Source organism: Nasonia vitripennis (assembly GCF_009193385.2).
Source record: "Nasonia vitripennis strain AsymCx chromosome 1 unlocalized genomic scaffold, Nvit_psr_1.1 chr1_random0007, whole genome shotgun sequence".
Taxonomy (NCBI): Eukaryota; Metazoa; Arthropoda; class Insecta; order Hymenoptera; family Pteromalidae; genus Nasonia; species Nasonia vitripennis.
Window position 1 is genome coordinate 1,484,756 of NW_022279594.1, and position 20,366 is coordinate 1,505,121.

At 38.3% G+C, this 20,366-nt stretch overlaps 1 protein-coding gene across 6 annotated transcripts in view; it reads left to right on the forward strand.

Moving 5' to 3' along the window:
* Nucleotides 1–20,366, forward strand: part of LOC107981625 (sodium/hydrogen exchanger 3) — a 347,213-nt gene that overhangs the window by 94,532 nt on the left and 232,315 nt on the right. The window lies entirely within an intron of this gene.

Below are 20,366 nucleotides of genomic sequence, written 5' to 3' on the forward strand. Positions count from 1 at the left end.
TTGAAGAGTCCGAGTCCGATAATATAGCTAGCGATAATGGTCCCTCTTCCTCGCTGCTGCTGATGTTGTCGTCATCGACTGCAAAGAAGTGAGCCTTTATTCCTTTGCACGACTGCTGAGGCTTTGAACGACGCTGCTGAACAGCTCGGCCATCTCGAATACAGTCATGGAAAATAATTCGTCTGCGGATTTTTCAAGCAAGTTGTTTAACCAACGTACTTGCTGTGCACGACCGTTATTAGCGATTCGTAACGCAGCAGCTTGAAAAATCGTAGCCGCGTAATTTTCCGGATCTTCATTCAAACACGGCTCCATGCCCTCGTTCAGGCGACGTCTAATAACTTAAAAAATTATTATTGTTAGTAATAATTTTTTAAGAAAATTTAAAAGATTAAAAAAATGTTTTCTTACTTTTGTTGATTCGACGGTCAAACGGGCTGTATTGGTCGAAGCGATCATAGGGATTCCTCGCAACTTTCCCAGCGGTCTTATCCCGAGTCGCAAAGTCCTCGAAAACCTCGGCTCTCGTAGGACCAAACTTAGGAGCTGGCTCGTAGCGGAAAGACAACAGAATCATAGCCGGTCAGAGGTAGCAAGCCACCATTGTTTGCTTGCTACCTCTGAGCGGAGCTGCAGTGTCCGCTCTGTATACAGCCTGCTCGTAGACGTCAGGCCTTTTATCACTATGATCGCTGTCCTCTATCTTGCTGCTGTCAGCATCTCCTCCACGATCTCCTCCTGATCCTCCTCCTCCTTCTCCTCCATATGAATCTCCTGCTCATCCTCCTCCTCCTGATTCTCCTGCTTCATAGGAATCTCTGGCTTATCCTCCTCCTCCTCCTCCTCGTCCTCATCCCCTTTGGATGAAGTGGCTCGCTGTGGTGAAGGAGGTGACGACACATTGTACAGCGTTGCGTCGCTGTCGCTTTCATCAGCGTCCTCTTGCAGGGTAATCCGAGCTAAAAAAAAATAAATAAATAAACAAGTATTATTAACACTAGTTTTTATAAAATTGAATGTAGGGGACACTGTAAACACTTACCATGCTCCTCGATGATATGCCTCAAGCAGTACACACCGCGCTGCACCAGGTAATCGCCGACGATTTTTATCACAACACTAGAATGTCACAAGTATTTGTGATAAAAACCGGCGATCCACCGGTACGCGCAATGCGACAGCAAGCAGCACAGATCGTGTCGCAGCCTCTCCTTGCACATGCGATAAACGCGGCTTTACGGCTGACCCTTTTTAATTCCTTTTATCAGCCATCTGTAATCTTTGTACAAGCAGTTTGAAACTTATTCCCAAGTAGCTACTGAAGATCCGATAAATCGCTCTTTGCTTAGTTTTGAAAACTGAACCGTTGGCGGTAATAAAACAAAGTCCGAGTCCATGGGACGCACATTATCGCAATACTTCCTGGAGCTGATTTTCGAGACATTGATAACCTTTCTTTCGCTCTCACCCGTCTCTGATTTTTTCTGATAAGCCCGCGCCAGCGCTGGATCTTAAGTGTACACCATTAAATCACTCTGAGTATAGCGTTTCCAATGGTCGCGCATTCTTAAAACAATGAACGCCATTAAAAAACGAAAAGTGGAGAGGTGCGGTCTCCCTCTACCCACGTACAGAAATTTCCTCTGCCAACGGCTTACGTTTATGACACGGCTCAAACCGATCAGTCCGCTCTAAGTTCCTGCAGAGAGCACACACGTGGCCGCCAACAGGGCAGAATTAAAGAAAAAATAGCCCAACATGATGCGCTTCTTGTCAGTATTGAAGTAAAAAAACGTGCAATGGAGAAGCTGAATGCTCAGCTCGAGCGCTATCAGCAGCGACTGATGGACATATCAGCGCTATTGCAGCAAAAGCAGCAAGAAGCCGTGCGAAAGGCTGCTTTGACGGTACAGTTTATGCCGATCAACGTGAGGTACAGAATGTGCCCCGCCAACACTTCGGAGAACGACATGTGGCAGCAGTGCTGGAGGTGCCTTCTCTTTCGCTGCTGGAAATGCGACGGACAGCCCTGCCCGTGCATCCTGGATATGGATTCGCCGAGATCGCCTTCGCCTCCACCACCATCAGCAGGCGACAACGACCACGGCGACGACAACAACGTCCAAGGTACGCCACCGACAGCACGCCGCGTACCTTTTAACTTTCACCGGATGACTACGCCGCCGAAAGAGTTGGTGCTCGGATTACTGCGAGGAGGGCCCACACATCAACTGCGCCAACAACGCGCGACTCGCAAGTGTAGGTGCATTGCTTGTTTGTGATTAGTTATTAATTTGTTGCAAATAAATTTAGAGTATGTAGGCGTATGTACGTATGTGTGTGTGTTTTTTATGTGGCGTAGGCAGAGCAAGCTTTGCACAAGTGGCCCTCCGACACCGGATCCCCACGGGTACTATCATTGAACAATGCTTTCGTGGGGCCCGATAACTAGCCTTTTTTGGCTTCTTCTTTGAAGTTTGACATTTCCATACATTCCCCACCCACCAAGGTGATTAGGGGTTCAGGATCAAACTCGTCTTCTTCATTCTTCATCGTCCAGCCGTCTGCTTCCTGCAGCATCGTCCGGTCGTCTAATTCAAGCATCATCGACCGGCTATCCTCTAGACAGACTTAACTCCGACACCTACGTTCTTCTGCATCGTGTGAGGGAGTCTGGGCTCAACTTAGTTACCTACGTTTCTCAGCATCGGTTTAAGGAACACTTAAAGATACTCAACCCTAGCTTCTACGTTCCTCTGCATCGGGCAGGGGAGTGAATGCTCAACTCTGTGACCTACGTTCCTCTGCATCAGTCCGAGGAGCGTTTCGTATCTATTACCTAGTGGCCTTTGTCTAGCAACAGTTTTACTCAGCTGTTTCGCCTTGTCCATCCCTTCTATTCTCTTCGTCATTTCTAACCTTCTTGAGAACGGCCCTTACGTAGTTGTTTACCGCGCACCAGCCATCCTTTGACGCTAACATAGCTGTCATCATTGACTCGGGGTCATCCTAGTCTGAAGGTGACGCTCGAGTTCTTCTCGTTGCATTTAGTATCGCGAACAGTTACAGAAGACATGCTCCGCATCTTCGTTTGCTTCTAAACATACTGGGCAATTTAGATTATCCTCTATCTTGAAGCGGTGTAGGTAGACTCGAAAGCACCTATGTCCGCTTAAAAACTGCGTAAGGTAGTAATTCACTTCCCCATATCGTCTATTGGTCCAGACAATAATACGTGGTATGAGGCGGTGCGCTCCTCCTTCAACTATTGTACCGGTTATCTCATCGCATAGTAATTAAATCGTAGAGTTAAGGATTCTGTGACAAGCGTAGGATAATACTTGGCGCCAACACCTAGTAGCACGAGGCGTAAAGTGGTCGGGCAATCTTAGAATAGGTCGTTCCGGCGTTTGCGGAATTCGCGTTCGACATGAGTGTGAGAGTGAGTCTGTAACAAAGCGTTTAATCAAGTGTGTTATCTTGTGTAAGATCTTGTGTGAGATTTTCTGTGAATTTTTAATTTATTCATTACTTTTAAAATATGTTGGAGGGATATGAGCTCATATCATACACATATTTATTCGACATTCCTTGCGCGAAACTATTTCGCATACGCTGTGTCAGAAAAGCGCATGATAAATCAACCTTTGCACAAGTCGTGTTGAAAATTTGGTTTTAAATACGAGCGAAAATATGATTTTTAGTCCCCTGGTAGAATCGGTAACCCACTTAATGGTCAGTTCTTGGCATGGAATCTAAGAACTGGGCAGTTTTCTTTGCCATTTCCTAGGCAGAATGTAACTTTTTTTCTTCAACTTAATGGGCTGTTCTTTGATTCAATCTACTTATTTTGTTTTTAAGTACAAACTGCCTGCATTATAGTTTGTCGAGTAACACAGCTAGGTTATACGTGGCTTATCACGGTTTGAGGTTAGAATTGAAAAATGGTAGCTAGCAGACTTGGATTTGAGTTTTTAGTTTAGAGGAAAGTATAGAAAAATTATTTGCATCAGAAAAAATTCTGTCTGACCGGGGACTTGAATCCACACCATGTACGAGGCCAAATAAGTACGTTCGTGCACCATAGCTGACTGAGCCACGTAGACATTGTTACACACAAGCCCTACGAGCTTCGCCATATGTTTGAATTATTCAAATTATTCAGTTTACGCCTAAATATTAATAATTTTGTATCTTGCATCCAAAAAAAGAAATAATTTTTTGATACTTTCATGAAATTTAATTCTCACCTATAAAAAATATACAAGATATCATTACTTTTGGGAAATTTAAAATGTCCAGTTTTTTTACATTTTACTTAGTCAGTTTTTGCTTTTAGGGCCATTTGAAATGGGTGATTTTCTACCAGGGTCTCACGACACCTTTTCACACAATCGATCTTACACAGCTGAAATCACATTAGTGTCAAAATATACTATTTTGCGATTTTCTAATAAAAAAGCTGATTTGTATTTTATGTAATTCATACATTTCTTTAAATTTAATATCTCTCTCTCTCTCTCTCTCTCTCTTTCTCTCTCTCTCTCTCTCTCTCTTTCTCTCTCTCTCTCTCTCTCTCTCTCTCTCTCTCTCTCTCTCTCTCTGATTTTAATCTCTAGATTTAATATAATTTAGAATTTCGTATAGCAATCTTTAAATAAAAAAAGGAGCCTTACCTGAAGCAAACATTCTAAGTATTGGTCAACCATGTAATATATCCGTAGAGAATAAGGAATGTTAATGACGGTTTATACATATTCAAATGGCGTACTGTTTGAAAATGCCGTAAAATATTGATATATGTTTGCAAACGAGAATGAGTTAACAGATAAGATGAATGAATATAAATTAAAAATTAGGTAATACAAGAAATAAGATATTCATAATTCATTTTTCTCTATATTTCAGTTAGCGTGTAGAATATCATTCATCACAATACAACTTTGTATAATGTATACAATATAATATAGTTGTTATAAGCTTTTTTCACTTATTTTCATGATCGTACTTACAAAATTTGATTAAAAAGTAAATAAAAATTGATATTCAATAAAAGAGATTGCGCTACTCGCATCAAGTTATATTACAGAGAATTTAGCTAGCCCACGTAAACTTTACGACATTACACTATTTACTTTATAGGAATATTAACACCTTAAGTGACAGGAAAATGTACAAAGTAGTGCTACCAAATATATGCTATCAAACATTTTTAATTGGTGCACTTGGACGCCATAGTAAACTAATAAATACTGAACAAGATCGGTATCAAACCCAGCATAACGGGTAGTATGCAAACTACCTATTTTTAGAAATCGGAGAACGCATAACTATTATGTTTCAGGAACAACTTCTTCCGGTATATCTGGTATGCTGGTCTGTTAACAGTTTTTTAGAAGATAAAGTAGTTGATGTTTTCTATATGTAACATACAAACTGACGATGTAGTATAGTCATTTCGAACAAAGATCTGGGCTTTGAAGTAAGTGCGAAGCAGAGATAAATTCGTACATACAGTCAGCATCTGAAAAATATAAAATAATTTACAGACTAATAATTACATTCACTTATTTCGATGATTAAAAGGAAGTTGGCGTTATTTGAGAATGCGTTTTAATAAGACGCCATTTCAGTGTATGATTTGCGTGCTTCGAAAAGGTGTTATCTGGGAACATAGTTTGAGAAGGTGCTATCATGCACATGCACATGATTCATTAAACAAAATTTTAAAAGCATTAACAGTAGCTCGCCTCTACTTATATTAACAGGTGTCGTAATTGTGTCAAAAAATCCTTTTGTGTTCATCAAATCTTTTAAGTTTTTTATTTTTTGTTTTTTCATTTCATCATCAAAATAAAACTCTGAATCGTTTCCAAATAAATCTTCTGGTAGATGAAAATTTCTACCATCATCATGATTACACATTGAAATATCCTGAAAAAATTAATTAAATATAGAATTTATGTAATTATATTATGATAAGTAATTCAAGAAACAATTAAGTACTTTAAACTATTTATTTGAACTAAATTATAAGTAGATTAAACATTTTAAACTCGAGTAATTGCTCTGTGCCATGTTTTATTCTAAGAATAGGCAATTTTAAATGCGCTTTATGCAACTTTTATATTAAAGATTAGAATAAAATAGATAAATTTGGACTTGATATCATAAAATATTCATGATTTTGATTTTAGCAAAATTTAAAAAAGCCAATTATATTTACATTATCTGGGTGCAGATTTAGTTCGTATTCGGTAGTTCTACTTTCGTGTATAACAACATCATTATCCGCAGGATATATTCTAGGATTTGCGTTATTATCAATAAGAGGATTTATTTATTCAGCAATATCATTAAATGTGACCTGAAAAAATATAATGATAAAGCTATTTTTATTGTGACTTAGTATTATCAAGTTTCAAAATATTCTGAAATTCTTTAAATATTTTTAACAAGAACGAGTTACTAGATATATATGGAAGTAATAATTGTTATGAATTCATCATTAATAGCATTCTATCTTTTCAAATAATAAAATTTTAATTTTGAGAAAAGTTAATAATTACAGAAATCTTTTAAACTTAAGTATGTTTCAATGACTAATTTTTATTTTAATTGATGTATTTTTAGTGCTCCACTTCCATTAAAAAATAAACAAAAATTCTTACTGCAACAATTTATGGCTGTATTTTTAGAGTAAACAATAATTTTTACTCCGTATCCTACTGTAGATCAACATTTTTTTCTAACCATCGGCGTGCGGATGACAACAGTGATATCTAAAGATTCCTAATAGAAAAAGACAAAGTAAGTGAGCTAAGCAGGATGACAGCAACTCATAAAGCAAAACAGCAAAAAGCCAGAAAATAAACATACTGCTATTTAACTGGCCAAACTCAACCAACTAAGTTTAACAAAAGTGAGTTAGTGGTAAAACAGCCATGATAAATACCGAAAAACTGCACAACGCTACAAGTGGTTCAAGAAAAGTATCATCTAGCAGTAAGGTATTGTTTAGGCAAGGGATCAGCCTGGACATATATTTTAGCAAGTGTGAAAGAGGCTTGAATGTTGGACAACGATCCTGATGAACGTATCCAAAGCGCGACTGTCCTAAATGAAAAGTATGCGCAACAGTACCAACATAAGGGTTGAGTAGCCTTCAATCTTTCGCCAACGCGCTTTTCAGCACCCCTTATTCTTTTTATATTTGGGCCTAGACAGAGCAAACTTTGCGAACGTTACCATCTGGAACCGGATCTCTACATGGATAAAAAAGAACAGTAGCGTTTACTGCAGCTACTTAAGTAAAGCCGTTGAGTAGATGCTACTACAGACTTTTGTAAAATCTACGTAACTGCGCGAGTTAAGTGTACGTATTGCAGAGCGTACGTAGATTCGCAGGTAAGTAATTAAATAAATTGAATATGGATTTGTTCAGATTTATTAATCCGTCTTTACAGCTTGGAAACCCGACAGAGACTGACTCGTTACCAGTGCAAGAGCCTTTTTAAAAGGTTTGTAACTTTGTTTGTTTAATCTTTCCTCCATTGTTCTCCATGCGTGCTCGATGCGTGCTCCGCCGTATGTGCCAACATAAACACCTTATTGTTGCAGGTCTCGAGAAGCCAAAGCGATCGATACGGCATGCAGAAGGCGATCGATAACAAGCGATGAATAAGCGACGACTAATACGGCTCATATAACTCCTCCATGCCCAAGTTGAATGACGTCCTCGTTATTTGTTATCTCGGTATGTTGTGGGCTCCTGTTTGGACTCCTGCTTTTACATGAACCCCTGTTTTTACATTTATATTTATAGATAATGAAAATTATTCCAATTATTAGAATCAGCATGACAATTATAAATGACGCTATTGATGTATGGAATTCGATTCCGAATTTTGTGAATTTTGGTGTCTCCATCGTAGGTACTGCTTGTGTTTTTAGCGGTTCGAATCTCCGTTGATGATCCTCGATGATCAATGGTTGAACTTCCGACACCTTAAGTTCTCCGGGATTGTCGTCCACCCTATGTCCCTATATCAACAGATTGTTTCCTCCAAAGATCTTCGTTCCAAAAAATGTTTCCTTGTTCTTGTTATTTTCGATTTCTGTTTTATAATTACTGGATATCAGCGTCAAGTTGTTTAGGAGTGGATACGCCAATGCTAGAGGCGCATTTATTGAAATTGTTATTGTTTTTGCGTCTTCTGCGAGGATTTGATAGCATACATAGTCGCTCTGATAGATCAATTGACATCTTCTTGAAAATAATTTTATTATCGAGCCATCCAGCTTCCACGGTATCGTTACGATCTCCGTCTGGTTATTTCGGTTAATTATAGCAAGTCTTTGAAAAAGGGAGAATTCAATGGAATTTAGGATAGGAATTTTTATGGTATAAATTATGGAATCATGGATAGTTACGACTGATCCCTGAGCAAATCGAAAGTCTAACAAATTATGATAATGTGATATTAACTCTTTTTGGGAATAAAGTTCTAATAGATGTGTCTTTATACTTAGTATTTGTTCATGGGTTAATATTTCCAAATTAAATTTTTCATCGATGAAAACGAATGATCTTTTTATTTTCCCTAATAGATTTAGAAAATGTTGCTCCTGCACAATAAGAGTTACAACTGTCTCAATTAATTCAAATCGCGTATTTTGATCGTTAAGAGTTTTCATAAGATTCCGTAAGTTTTTGTTTCTCTTTCTGTCTTTTATACAATTCGTCATAGAACGGTAAAATTTCATTTTTCCGTATTTCATTATATTCTTCGGTTATGTCGACTCCAGGTTCGATGACATGCTTATGCAGTTCCTCATATGGTCCATACAGTAGAGTAAACGGTGCAAAATTTGTTGATGAATGAATGCTCTGATTATATATTAGGATTGCTGTAGTCATATGATTCTTTATTGTTTCTCGAGGATTTTTATCGACTAAAATACTTAATTTTTCTCTTAAAGTTGAATGTAATCTCTCTATTGGTCCATTTGACGTGTGTCTATTGTAGTTTGATGATATTCGATTTTGTGTATCCGACAAAATTCTTTAAATACAGCGGAGTTAAATTCACTCCCATTATCCGTAGTAATTTTATCTGGGAAATTGTGATGTGATGCGAAATGCCTCAGTTTGTTTAATACTGTTATAGCATTCCCATCCAATAGATGATAAGCTTGAGCGTATTTCGAAAATATATCAATAATTGTCAGAAACTTTTCTTTTCCAACATGAAAAACGTCCATAGGTATGTGCTGTAAGGGCCTATTAGCGATAATGGGTCCATACCTTCCTGTTTCGTAAGGCTTTCTCTCATATTTGTGTTCTAAGCATAGTTCGCATTGGTTAATATAGTTTTGTACGAGCCTATCCATATTTAGTGTATATAACTCTTTCTTAAAATGGGCTATTGTCTCTTGAATTCCATTATGGGTTCTATTATGATATTCTTCAAGTTTCTTCAAAAAATTATTTTTGTCTATTACGGGTGTATAAGTGTTAGTTTTAATCAACTTTAGTTTTTCATTGAAATGTTTTAGCAGTACTCTGTAAGCGATCATTTCCAAATCATCATTTGTAAAGTAAATCCCGTATTGTTTGTCTGGTTTTACGTTTTCATTTAGAAATTTTAATAATTGTGTTTCAGCTTCATCCTTGTTTATCTTTACCATATACTGAATCTTGAGCTTATCTTTATTTACTTTCACATTGTAGTCCCTTCCCGATTTTATTATAATGCTATAATTAAATGCATGAATATTTTTGTCTGTTATAGGCAATGAAAACACTGGATCTTCTACAGCAGTGTGAGCTGTTTCTAGATCATCGCCGGGGCTCTCGTCCACTTCCTCGATTCGGCGCGATGTTATATCCGAGACTTGAGGAATCATTGAAAGTGAGTCATCATTCTCTTCCTGATTATTTATTTCTATTCTGCTTAAGGCGTCAGCTACATAATTTTCACTTCCTTTCTTGTATTTAATCTCATAATCATATTCCTCTAATTTTATTTTCCATCTAATCAAACGTGAATTTGGTGTTTTTAAAGACCAGAGCCAAGTTAGTGGTCTAAAATGTCGACACGCCTCGACTATAGCTAGTAGTTCTTTTTCGATGGTCGAATAGTTTTGCTCAGCTGAATTCAGGGTTCGTGAAAAACATGATATGAGGTGTTTATCTTGCGATAGAACGCTACCAATAGCGACATTTGACGCATCAGTTGTGACAGTAAACATTTTTGTGAAATCTGGATAAGCTAGTATTGGTGCATTGACGATTAATTCTTTAAGTCTATTGAATGCTTCTATATATTGTCTATCCTCTATGTTTATTTTTTCTTCCTTTTTAAGCGCTTTCGTTAGTGGTTTTGATATTCTAGCGTAGTTTTTTATGAATTTTCTATAAAACCCTGTTAATCCTAGAAACGCTTTAATTTCTTTTTGTGTCCTTGGGATGGGATATTTTACGATGGCCTTGATTTTATCTGGGTTTGGTTTAATTCCTCCTGGTGTAATTATATGTCCCAAAAAAGGTACTTCTTTCCTTAAAAACTCACTCTTATCTAATTGCACTTTCAAACCGTATTCCCGAAGTTCTTCAAATACTAATTTTAGATGTTGTAGAGATTTTGAAAATATGACTATATCATCCATGTATACAAAGCAAAATTTGTGTAAATATTTTCTGAGAATTTTGTCCATTAATCGCTGGAATGTAGCTGGTGCATTTTTTAAACCAAAGGGCATACGACGGTATTCGTAGTGTCCATTTTCTACTGTGAATGCTGTCTTCTCTACTGAATCTCGATCAACTGGTATCTGATGGAATCCTTGTGCTAGATCTAATGTTGTAAAATATGCGCATTTTCCTAAATTCTCTAAAATATCGTCCATTCTCGGCAATGGGTATTTATCCTCAATGGTTTTATCATTCAACTTACGATAATCAATAACCATTCTCCATTTCTTCTTTCCACTTGCATCTTGCTTTTTGGGTACTATCCAGACAGGTGATGAATAAGGTGAATTATTTGATTGAATAATTTCGTCATTTAATAATTTTCCCACTTGATCTTGAATAACCTCCTTCAGGTGATATGGATATTTATAACTTTTGACATAAATCGGATTTTCGTCCTTTGTCCTTATTTTATGTGTGACTGCATTTGTGGCTGTTAATTTTTCACACTCATTATAGAAACAGTCTCTAAATTTCTGACACAAAGCTATAATTTTCTCCTTTTCCTCTTCATTCATGTGTTCCGTTCGGATTTGCACTTTTGTCTCCTGATGATTGCTCAGTATAACCATTTTACATTTATCCGGCATATTGTTTAAATAATTAATTTCAAATCTCGGTGTGCTAAATATTTGAGTTCTATAGTTAATATTTGCTTTTAAATTTTGTAGGTCCTTGTGACCTATTAGACAATCATATGTAGAATGCCAAGGAGCAATTAAAAATGTAATTGGTGTATTGTCACCTAACTCTTGCAAAATCGGAAAGGTGAGTGCATGTGTCCCTTGCGTTATTTTATGCAAAGATTTAATTTCGAATTTATATGGAAAAACGTAATTTGAAAATAAATCGTAGGCTACTTTAGGGTTAATAATCGATGATGATGCTCCCGAATCTATTAGTATTTTAAGCGATGGATTTGTAGTTATTATGTGTGGTAGTTCGGGCGAACTGCCTATGTTATTTAAATTTACTATGTTCTTCGGTTGGATCGGAATCCCGTTGAAAATTTTTCATTTTCTGAATTCTCTTGATTTTCATAATTGTCGTCATTCACGTTAATATCTTCTTGCTCCTCATTGTAAGCATCTTCCTCCGGTTGCTGCTCCTCTTGATAATGCAACTCTTCGGAAATGAAATTCGGTGGTCCGGTACTCCTAAAGAATTTATTCTGAGGGACAAAATTATTTGACCGGTTGCTCTGATTATTATTTGGCCGATTGATGTTTCTGGTATTAATCGACATCGGTGTCGGTCGATTTTGCTGAATAGGTCGTCCGAAATTATTTGCAAATGTCGGTACAAAATTATTTTGTGCAGTTGCGGGTCTAGGTGCAAATGAAAACGGACTTTTATTTGCTCCAGAGTTATTGAACGGACTATTATTTCTCTGATTCATAAACGGGCTTGTACCCTTTGAATTATTGTTTACATTATTGGTTTTTGGTTTACTTTCGCGTTGTCTCGCGAAATTTAAACATGCAGCTTGTTGCTCGTGATTGTCAAGCTTTCTGCATTTTATCAGACAAGCCTCTATATCCGCCAACTCGAAATGTGTAAGATGTGTGTGATACGGCTCTTTTATTCCGTTTATAAACGTATTTTTCGCAACATTTTCGTAAAACCCAATCTTCATACTTATCAAGTTACGGTCTTGATTGTTTAAGTTTATATGTTCTTTTAGCTTATTTAAACGTTGTTTAATTTCATCAGCATACTTTTCATAATTTTGATTCGATAGTTGAAAACAAGAGCTAAGTTTATTGTATAGCAGGTCCTCCGAGCTGGGATCGCTATATCTATTTATTAAGAGATTTTTACAATCATTCCATGTTGCTGGATCATTCGCGACTATTAAATTTAAAGCTTCTCCGCGAATTCTTGATTTAATTAACGCAAATAGCGCTGTATTTAATGCTTCCTCTGCAGTGACTAAATTTTCAACAAATTTATCGCATGTTTGGAGAAAGTGAGAAAGGAGCTTTGTTCCTCCTTCATAAATTGGTATCGCGTCACGCCATATGGCTAACCTCAATTTAAATTGTTCCACTGTGATTTGCTGCGCCATTTTGCTCTCAAATCAGTCGTATTTAGGGATAAGGTAAAGATAGGTGAATAGGGAATTTCAAAGACTTACTCTCTTCTTTGATGATTCCAGGTGAATCTCTGTTCGAAGGTGGGCCTCAAACTTGACGTCCCAAAAGTACTGCGACGAAGGGGTTGAAACACCAGCCGCTTCCTCTCTGATGATTTCCGTCACGGTATTGGAGGAGAATCTCGATTCAGCAGCCTCGCAGTATCCTGTCCGCAGCGCCAGTTAAGTGTACGTATTGCAGAGCGTACGTAGATTCGCAGGTAAGTAATTAAATAAATTGAATATGGATTTGTTCAGATTTATTAATCCGTCTTTACAGCTTGGAAACCCGACAGAGACTGACTCGTTACCAGTGCAAGAGCCTTTTTAAAAGGTTTGTAACTTTGTTTGTTTAATCTTTCCTCCATTGTTCTCCATGCGTGCTCGATGCGTGCTCCGCCGTATGTGCCAACATAAACACCTTATTGTTGCAGGTCTCGAGAAGCCAAAGCGATCGATACAGCATGCAGAAGGCGATCGATAACAAGCGATGAATAAGCGACGACTAATACGGCTCATATAACTCGCGCGACAGCGAAAAGGGGCGGCCGCGGCAGACCTAACCTAAAGAAGTATACTAGTATGGTGTAGCGTGAGAAACGAGAGACAGAGAGAGAAAGGACGAGAAATATATGGATACAATATAGAGTGTTTCGTCCGAGAAGTCGGATCTGCGCCGATCACCCTTCCTTTGTGCCCATAACTTTTGTTTGAGTTGCTTTCGCGGCACAGTCAAACATATTCTTCTTCTTATTATTATATGGCCTTATTTTTTTGGTTTCACAAACCAACTATGACTAAGGCAATGTCGAGCATAGTAATAATATCTATTATGCAATTTTCATTTACAAATTTTATTTAGTACTGGAGTTAACTGCCGAACTATTCATTCAGTTGAAACTACGCGAGCGCATTATCTGTCACTCTTGCCTTAAAGAAAACGTACTAGTTCTTCCCGCTCCCGTTGATACCTTCAGTAGTCGCAGAAGACATGCTCGGCATCTTTATTTGTTTCTAAACATACTAAAAAGTTTGGACAGCCATCTTTCTTAAAACTGTGCAGGTAAGCTTAGAGCCACCCATGTCCGCTCAAAAACTGCATGAGGTAGTAATTAACTACCCTATGTCCAGTCTTGTTCATCGCTCTATTCGCTTATTGTTGGAGTTCCATCTTATTTATACCATCTCTGTGGCGGTCCCCTTCTACCACCACACGCAGCCCGACGCGCCGCCTAACGGAGCACCACGACGTGGCGAGCGCTTTGGCAGTCACTTTCATCAATCAGTCACGGCCTGGCCGCCGGTTGAACAAAACTAGTCAACTTGTACATAGTTTAATATAATCTAGTCTCAATGAGCACTCAGTTTTATCATTACTCTCTCTACCCTGTTTGTTCGTTCTTTCCTACCTTATGTTCTATCAGGGAGCGTAGAAGAAGAGATCCAACCATCAATCTCTAAATCTCACTTAGAGCCCGTTTCTTCGCGGATTCCCAGATTTCCCTCTAAGTGTAGTAACTGTGCTGTTGCTTGTACTTGGTTATAGGGCCTGTTGATTACCACATGCACGCGAGGCAGCTCGTTCAAATATCTAGTTTTGTAAGGCGATAAATATTGTTGTAAGTGAAATAAGTGTAGATTTCCAAACTAAAACAGGTATAGTATCGGTGAAGAAAATAGGCGTAGAAATTGGTAACTTTTGTGGGGCCATAATCTGGTTAAGAAATTTGAGGTAAGATTGTGAGGTTAGCTTGAAGCACGGCGCAGAGTCCTTTCTTGTGCGTAGAGCAATGGTCGGCGGCGGTGCGTATACGAGATTGTCGCAGATGAAGAAGACCGAAACTGGCGAGGACAACAAGAGCAAAGGAGGAGGCCGTACTGGAACCCAGACAACGTTCGACCAGAAGCTGACAAAGAAAGTAAACTTCGCGGAAGAGGAAACGGGCAAAACCAAGAAGGACAAGACTGAAAAACGGCGCGAGTTAGAGAAGTGGGAGGATGAGATGCGTGCGTTCAAAAATAAAATTAGAGATGAGGTAAGAAAGATTAAGCAGGAAAAGGTAGAGATGCAAAACGATAGCGATGAGCGCGGCTTTGGTAGAAATAGGAGAGCGTTTGGAAATGTTAGAAAATCAAATAACGGAATTGGAAACGAAGGACCGCGAATGGCAGGAAATGCAGACCACTAGGTTGGCCACTAGCTTAGAGAGCATGACAACAGAGGGAGGCAGGGGTTCCGTATGGAGTTTCAGAAGCGGATGGTGCGGTAAAAGCAACGCGTTGTATCAGAGATAGATAGATAGATAGAGAGAGAGAGAGAGAGAGAGAGAGAGAGAGAGAGAGAGAGAGAGAGAGAGAGAGAGAGTAGTTACAATGCAAAAATTATTGTATGAATAAGAGAGGAAATCGAAAGAAAAGACAATATTGTAATTAGAGGCGTGAATACGGATGGTAATGATTTTAAAGCATACGTAATGGAGTTTTTACATGATACGCTAAAGGTTAACGCAGTCGATTTTGCGAGAAAAAGAAAAGATTATGAAAAATAAGAGTATGCTAAATTCTCAGCATACTCACGCTTCAGCTACTGATTTTCATTCAAATGCTAATTATTAATGCGTTAATATTTTTATTTGAAACTTGGTACTGTGATAGATGTTTATAAAAGGAAGGACAACTAACTCTTGGTTTTTCATAATTCATTGTACTTCTTTTGTTGCATGCCATTTTCTGCCGAGCACTCATACAGTCGGTAAAAGTTGGGTTTCGGATCCCATTAATCAGCCATTCGTGAATTATACAAAAGAATAGCCTCCCAAGTAATATCTGCCACTATATTGTTTTTTTTTATTTGCTACTAGCACCACTGCAATGTACTTTAAGTACTTCTAACCTTAGAACTCTATCAATTATAGAACTGTATCATATAGTAGAATTCTGTCCTTTTGGTTGTAAGACAATCCTTCTTATATACAAAGATACCTCCTGTTTATGTGGTGACTGACTTCTACTATTTTCTTGCCTTTACCAATCTTCTATTACTTCTTTCTTACTAGCTGTTCCTGCTTCCTAGTATAATAAGACACTCGCTACAGGCACTCTTGACTTCTTTATCCCACTAGTATCACGGCAGTTGTTTCTAATTTGGTATTCTTGGCATGGCGGCATCGCAGGCTCGTGTACTTATATACTTATCACTTGCTCAAATTTTCAGTTCGAGATAAACAACTGCGTATATTCTAATGCTAGCAAAAATACTTCCTTGCCTAGCGCACTAGCTGAGCGCTTAAAGTGGAGGCTAGTCGTCTACTTGAGAAAGTGGCTCGATGAGTAGGTGATTGCTAACACGTGTGATTTTAAAGTTGAAGATAAGAATAAATATTTTATGTAGGCTACTCAGCTGACTGCGACTTTACTGCACCGACGAAACAAAAGAGAAAGACAAGATAGATTTGTCCGTCCGAACTCTCAAGAGAGAAAGAGAGAGATTTAGATTTAATTGTTTTTTATTGTTGTACATTGTGTTGTACATATACAATTATAGTACATTATAAAAAAAATAAAAATTTTGTATAAGGGTGTTTTGTGTAAGGGTGCTAGTGCATGTGAAGAGTGTGAAATGGAATGAAGTGAAATGAGAATGTGTGTGTGTTTGTGTGATGTTTATGTGTTTTTCAGATTGAAGAAGTAATTTTTAGCTGCTTGTTTAAAGTGTGATATGGATAGTGTGTTGCGGAGATGAGATGGAAGGCTATTCCAGAGGTAGGAGGCGCTGATGAAAAATGAATTCTTCAACGTCTCCGTCTTGAAGGACGGGATATCCAGTGGAGTCACCTCACCCCTGACAGGCCTGAGCGCGACGTGGAAATCAAAATAGGCTAATAGATAAGTAGGTATTGGGTGTTGAAAATTTTTCTTAGAAAATAGGCCATGAAGTATTTCCAACGTCCGGCGGTGCTAACCCATTGCAGCTCATGCCTGTAAGGGGAGATGTACTCGTCCCTCCTCACACCGTAGATATAACGAATCTCCGTATTGACAAGCCTCTGCAGTTTTAAGTCAAGTTCCTGAGTCAGGTCGCAGCAAGCAAGTGAGCAATAGTCAATGAGGGGAAACAGGAGTGCTTGCACTAAATGTTGGCGCAATCTAAGGCTAGTGCTTTTCCGAAAAAATAGAGTCGGTACATTAAAGAGTGAGCATATTTACAAATTTGTGTAACGTGCTCTTTCCACGTAAATTTGGAGTCAAGAACCAGCCCCAGGTTGCGCACCGATGATTCAAAGTTGACCTGGGCTCCCCCTATATTTATATAGGTGTTAGCAGTAGAAGGTAGAGCGTTTATATAGTAGGGGGAACCCAGGACGATAGCCTTAGTTTTAGTTACATTTAGTTTAAGTCTATTCAGCGCAGCCCAGCCCATTATCCTCTCGGCGTTAGCGCTCATCCTGACAGAATAGGAGTCAAGCTCCTCGAGGTAGCATTGGCTGTAGATCTGCAGGTCATCCGCGTAGATTAGATGGGATACATCTGAATCTAGGCAAAAACCAATATCATTGATGTACAACGAGAACAACAAGGGTCTAAAACTAACCCCTGTGGGACACCGGTGTTTAGTGGTAGAAAGGTAGAGATCTCATTGTTATCACCAATGACGGCCTGTTCTCTTCCCGAGAGGTAAGATGCAAGCCATCGGATAACCTGCGTGCGAAAACCAGTTTGGAAGTTGTCAAGATAAAGTCTTGTTTCAAAGTATTCAGAGATTTGATTGTGCACCAGCCACTCCAGCGCCTTAGATAGGAAACAAAGTAGAGAGATCGGACGGTAGTCTGTTACAGCTGTTAGAGAGTTGATCTTGTCTAATGCTCTTACGAGCGATGACTTCCAGGCGGAAGGAAAGCGTGTCTCTCTCAAAGACAGGTTGAAAATTTGACAAAGTAAAGGAGCGAGTATTGGCAATGCTTTGGAGATTACAACCTGTGGGATGCCATCGCTTCCCCTGGCCTGGGTATTGAAGTGTGATACTGCAGCCAACACAGGTCGAGCCAGGTGTCAGAGTCCTGTCTGTGATGGGTTGCACCATATGGCACAGAAGTAAGGGAATTTTCGTCAATAAAAGCCTTGATGAAGTTGGCGTCTTCAGACGGGGAAAGCTGGTCTGCATTAAAGTCTCCCATGATGACCTTCGTGGAGTAATTGTGCATATATGAGAGAGAGAGAGCCATGTAAAAAGAACCATTTAAGTCACACATATCGTAATTTACTATTTGTATTTAAGTAACGTCTTATGCGGAGTTTGGAGTTCGAATCATGTGTTGTAAAAAACTGTCCGTGCAAATGACCGTGTGTGTATACCGTGATATTTCTCGTGCTACGTGGCGAACAGTAATCAAATTTTACATGCATTTGTGTTTTCTGATTCTGAATTTAGTAAAGAAAAATTGCTTGACAATTATGGCCTTTTTAATGGCAATTTATTTATTTAAAAAAAAAACTTCTTATGTTCGGACAGATAAATATCTTTCGGCCATGGGTGCGGACGCGTTAGCTCTCGCGTGTAAGACTGACTCCAGCGACCGATACCGATAGCGTACGAAAGAGTAAGAGTGTGTGAATGCGAGAAGAAGACATCTCAATGGATTCCTGCCACACCAGGGAACGACGACGCGGTCTGTCGACCAGCAACCAAGCGTGTGAGCCACCAACTTCACCGGAGCAGAGTGTGTGTGAATGTGTTGTGTGTAGTGCGCGCCCACCGAGAACAGCGGCTACAGCTTTGCAACTTGGTGCAGCGGCACCGAGTAACGGCCTTCTTTTCCAGGCGCGTATACGCTTGCTTGTGTAGAAACAAGATTAGCCACACAATACATTATTTCTTTCATTCTATATTACTTCAGGATTCGTTTCTTTTTCCCGAGATTGTTCTCTCCCATTTCCAACCGCCTTCCCTAATGGAAATTGAAATCGTACGTTTTTGTTATATTACGGGACGCTGCTGTAGATTTTTGTACGGTGTCGCATGTTCACGTACGTTCGCGTACATTTTGGTTGAGATTCGAATATTTTGTACAGCATTACACAGAAACGTACGCAAACGTACGCAAACTTACGCGGCCGTAAGTGAACGTGTGAATATGTAGTAAACTAAGAAAAATAATGATCGTTTCAGACCCGCCCCTCGGTGGCGTCCGATTTTTTCTTCTCACAAGTGCTAAGTTTTTATATTAGTTAATATATAAGAGCGATAAGGTTACTACGAATAAAGTTAATTATAGCAGCAAGAAATCAAGTCGTACAAGTTTATATTGAAGATTTCTGCAAATAATCCGTAAAATTTTGGGTCTTAAATATTTATTTTATTCATACGTTCGTGTACTTTTCCGTACATATGCGCACATTCGTGTACGTTCACTTATATTCCTTATCGTATTAATACATTTTTCCATTCGAGTTATCAGGAATACCGCCGCCTCCTCGATCGTTGCAACTAAAGTTTTCAACGCTTATTTGAGAAGCCGGCTCCCCACAGGAGAGTGCGGGGGAATAGCACACATGTGAATACGAAACTCGCGAAGCAGCTCTCAAAGCTAGCTGCGTTGCAACGCGGGCAGATCATATAGGCGTTAAGCGAGTTCTCCGCATCATCGAGAGATGGTGATCAGGTTGAGTATTTTCGAGTTTTCTCCCCAAAAACGAGCCCCCTTATATACAAGTTATACAAAAAATTCGACAATAGCACTTCTAAAAGGGCCTACAATTTACTACTTTTTACCGCAATATTTTCTAGAATGTGAGCTAAAAATCAAAAACATAAAAAAATGAATTTTCTATGTCGTACAGTTACGGGAGTAAAATGGTTTTATTAAATTTTGGGAAGGATATTTAGTTTTTGAAATTTAAAGTTTAATTTATTTCTAAAACCAAATGACTTTAGACTAATACTACATTTGATATTTTTATTTATATTGAACAATTACTCTTCAACTTATCAAGATATTACTATTTAATGGATTCTTAAATTAATTAGTACAATACATTGAATTAAAAAACAATACATTAGTTTAAAGGAAGCTACGTGCTAATTCTATTGAAAAAAATCACGAGAAAATCGCGTGAAAATCACGTGAAATTTTTTACCAATTTGTCACGTAATTATCACGTGATAATCGTGTAAAATAATATTTATAAATTAAGAAAATGGATAATAACCAATAAATAAAGACCTAATTAAAAAAAATTTCTTTGATCGAGATTTGAACCCAAAACCTTGGCGTGAAAATCTATTGCTCTACCATCTGAGCTATTTGCTTTCTTTGACGGTTAATGTATAATAGCTAATCACATATATTGATATAATTTTTTTTCGAGGTTACACTATTAACTATTATTTTAATAACAATAACTCAAGAGAATCAATTTTAACTAGAAACCTTGAAAAAAAATTATATCCCTAAATATGTGATTAGCTATTATACATTA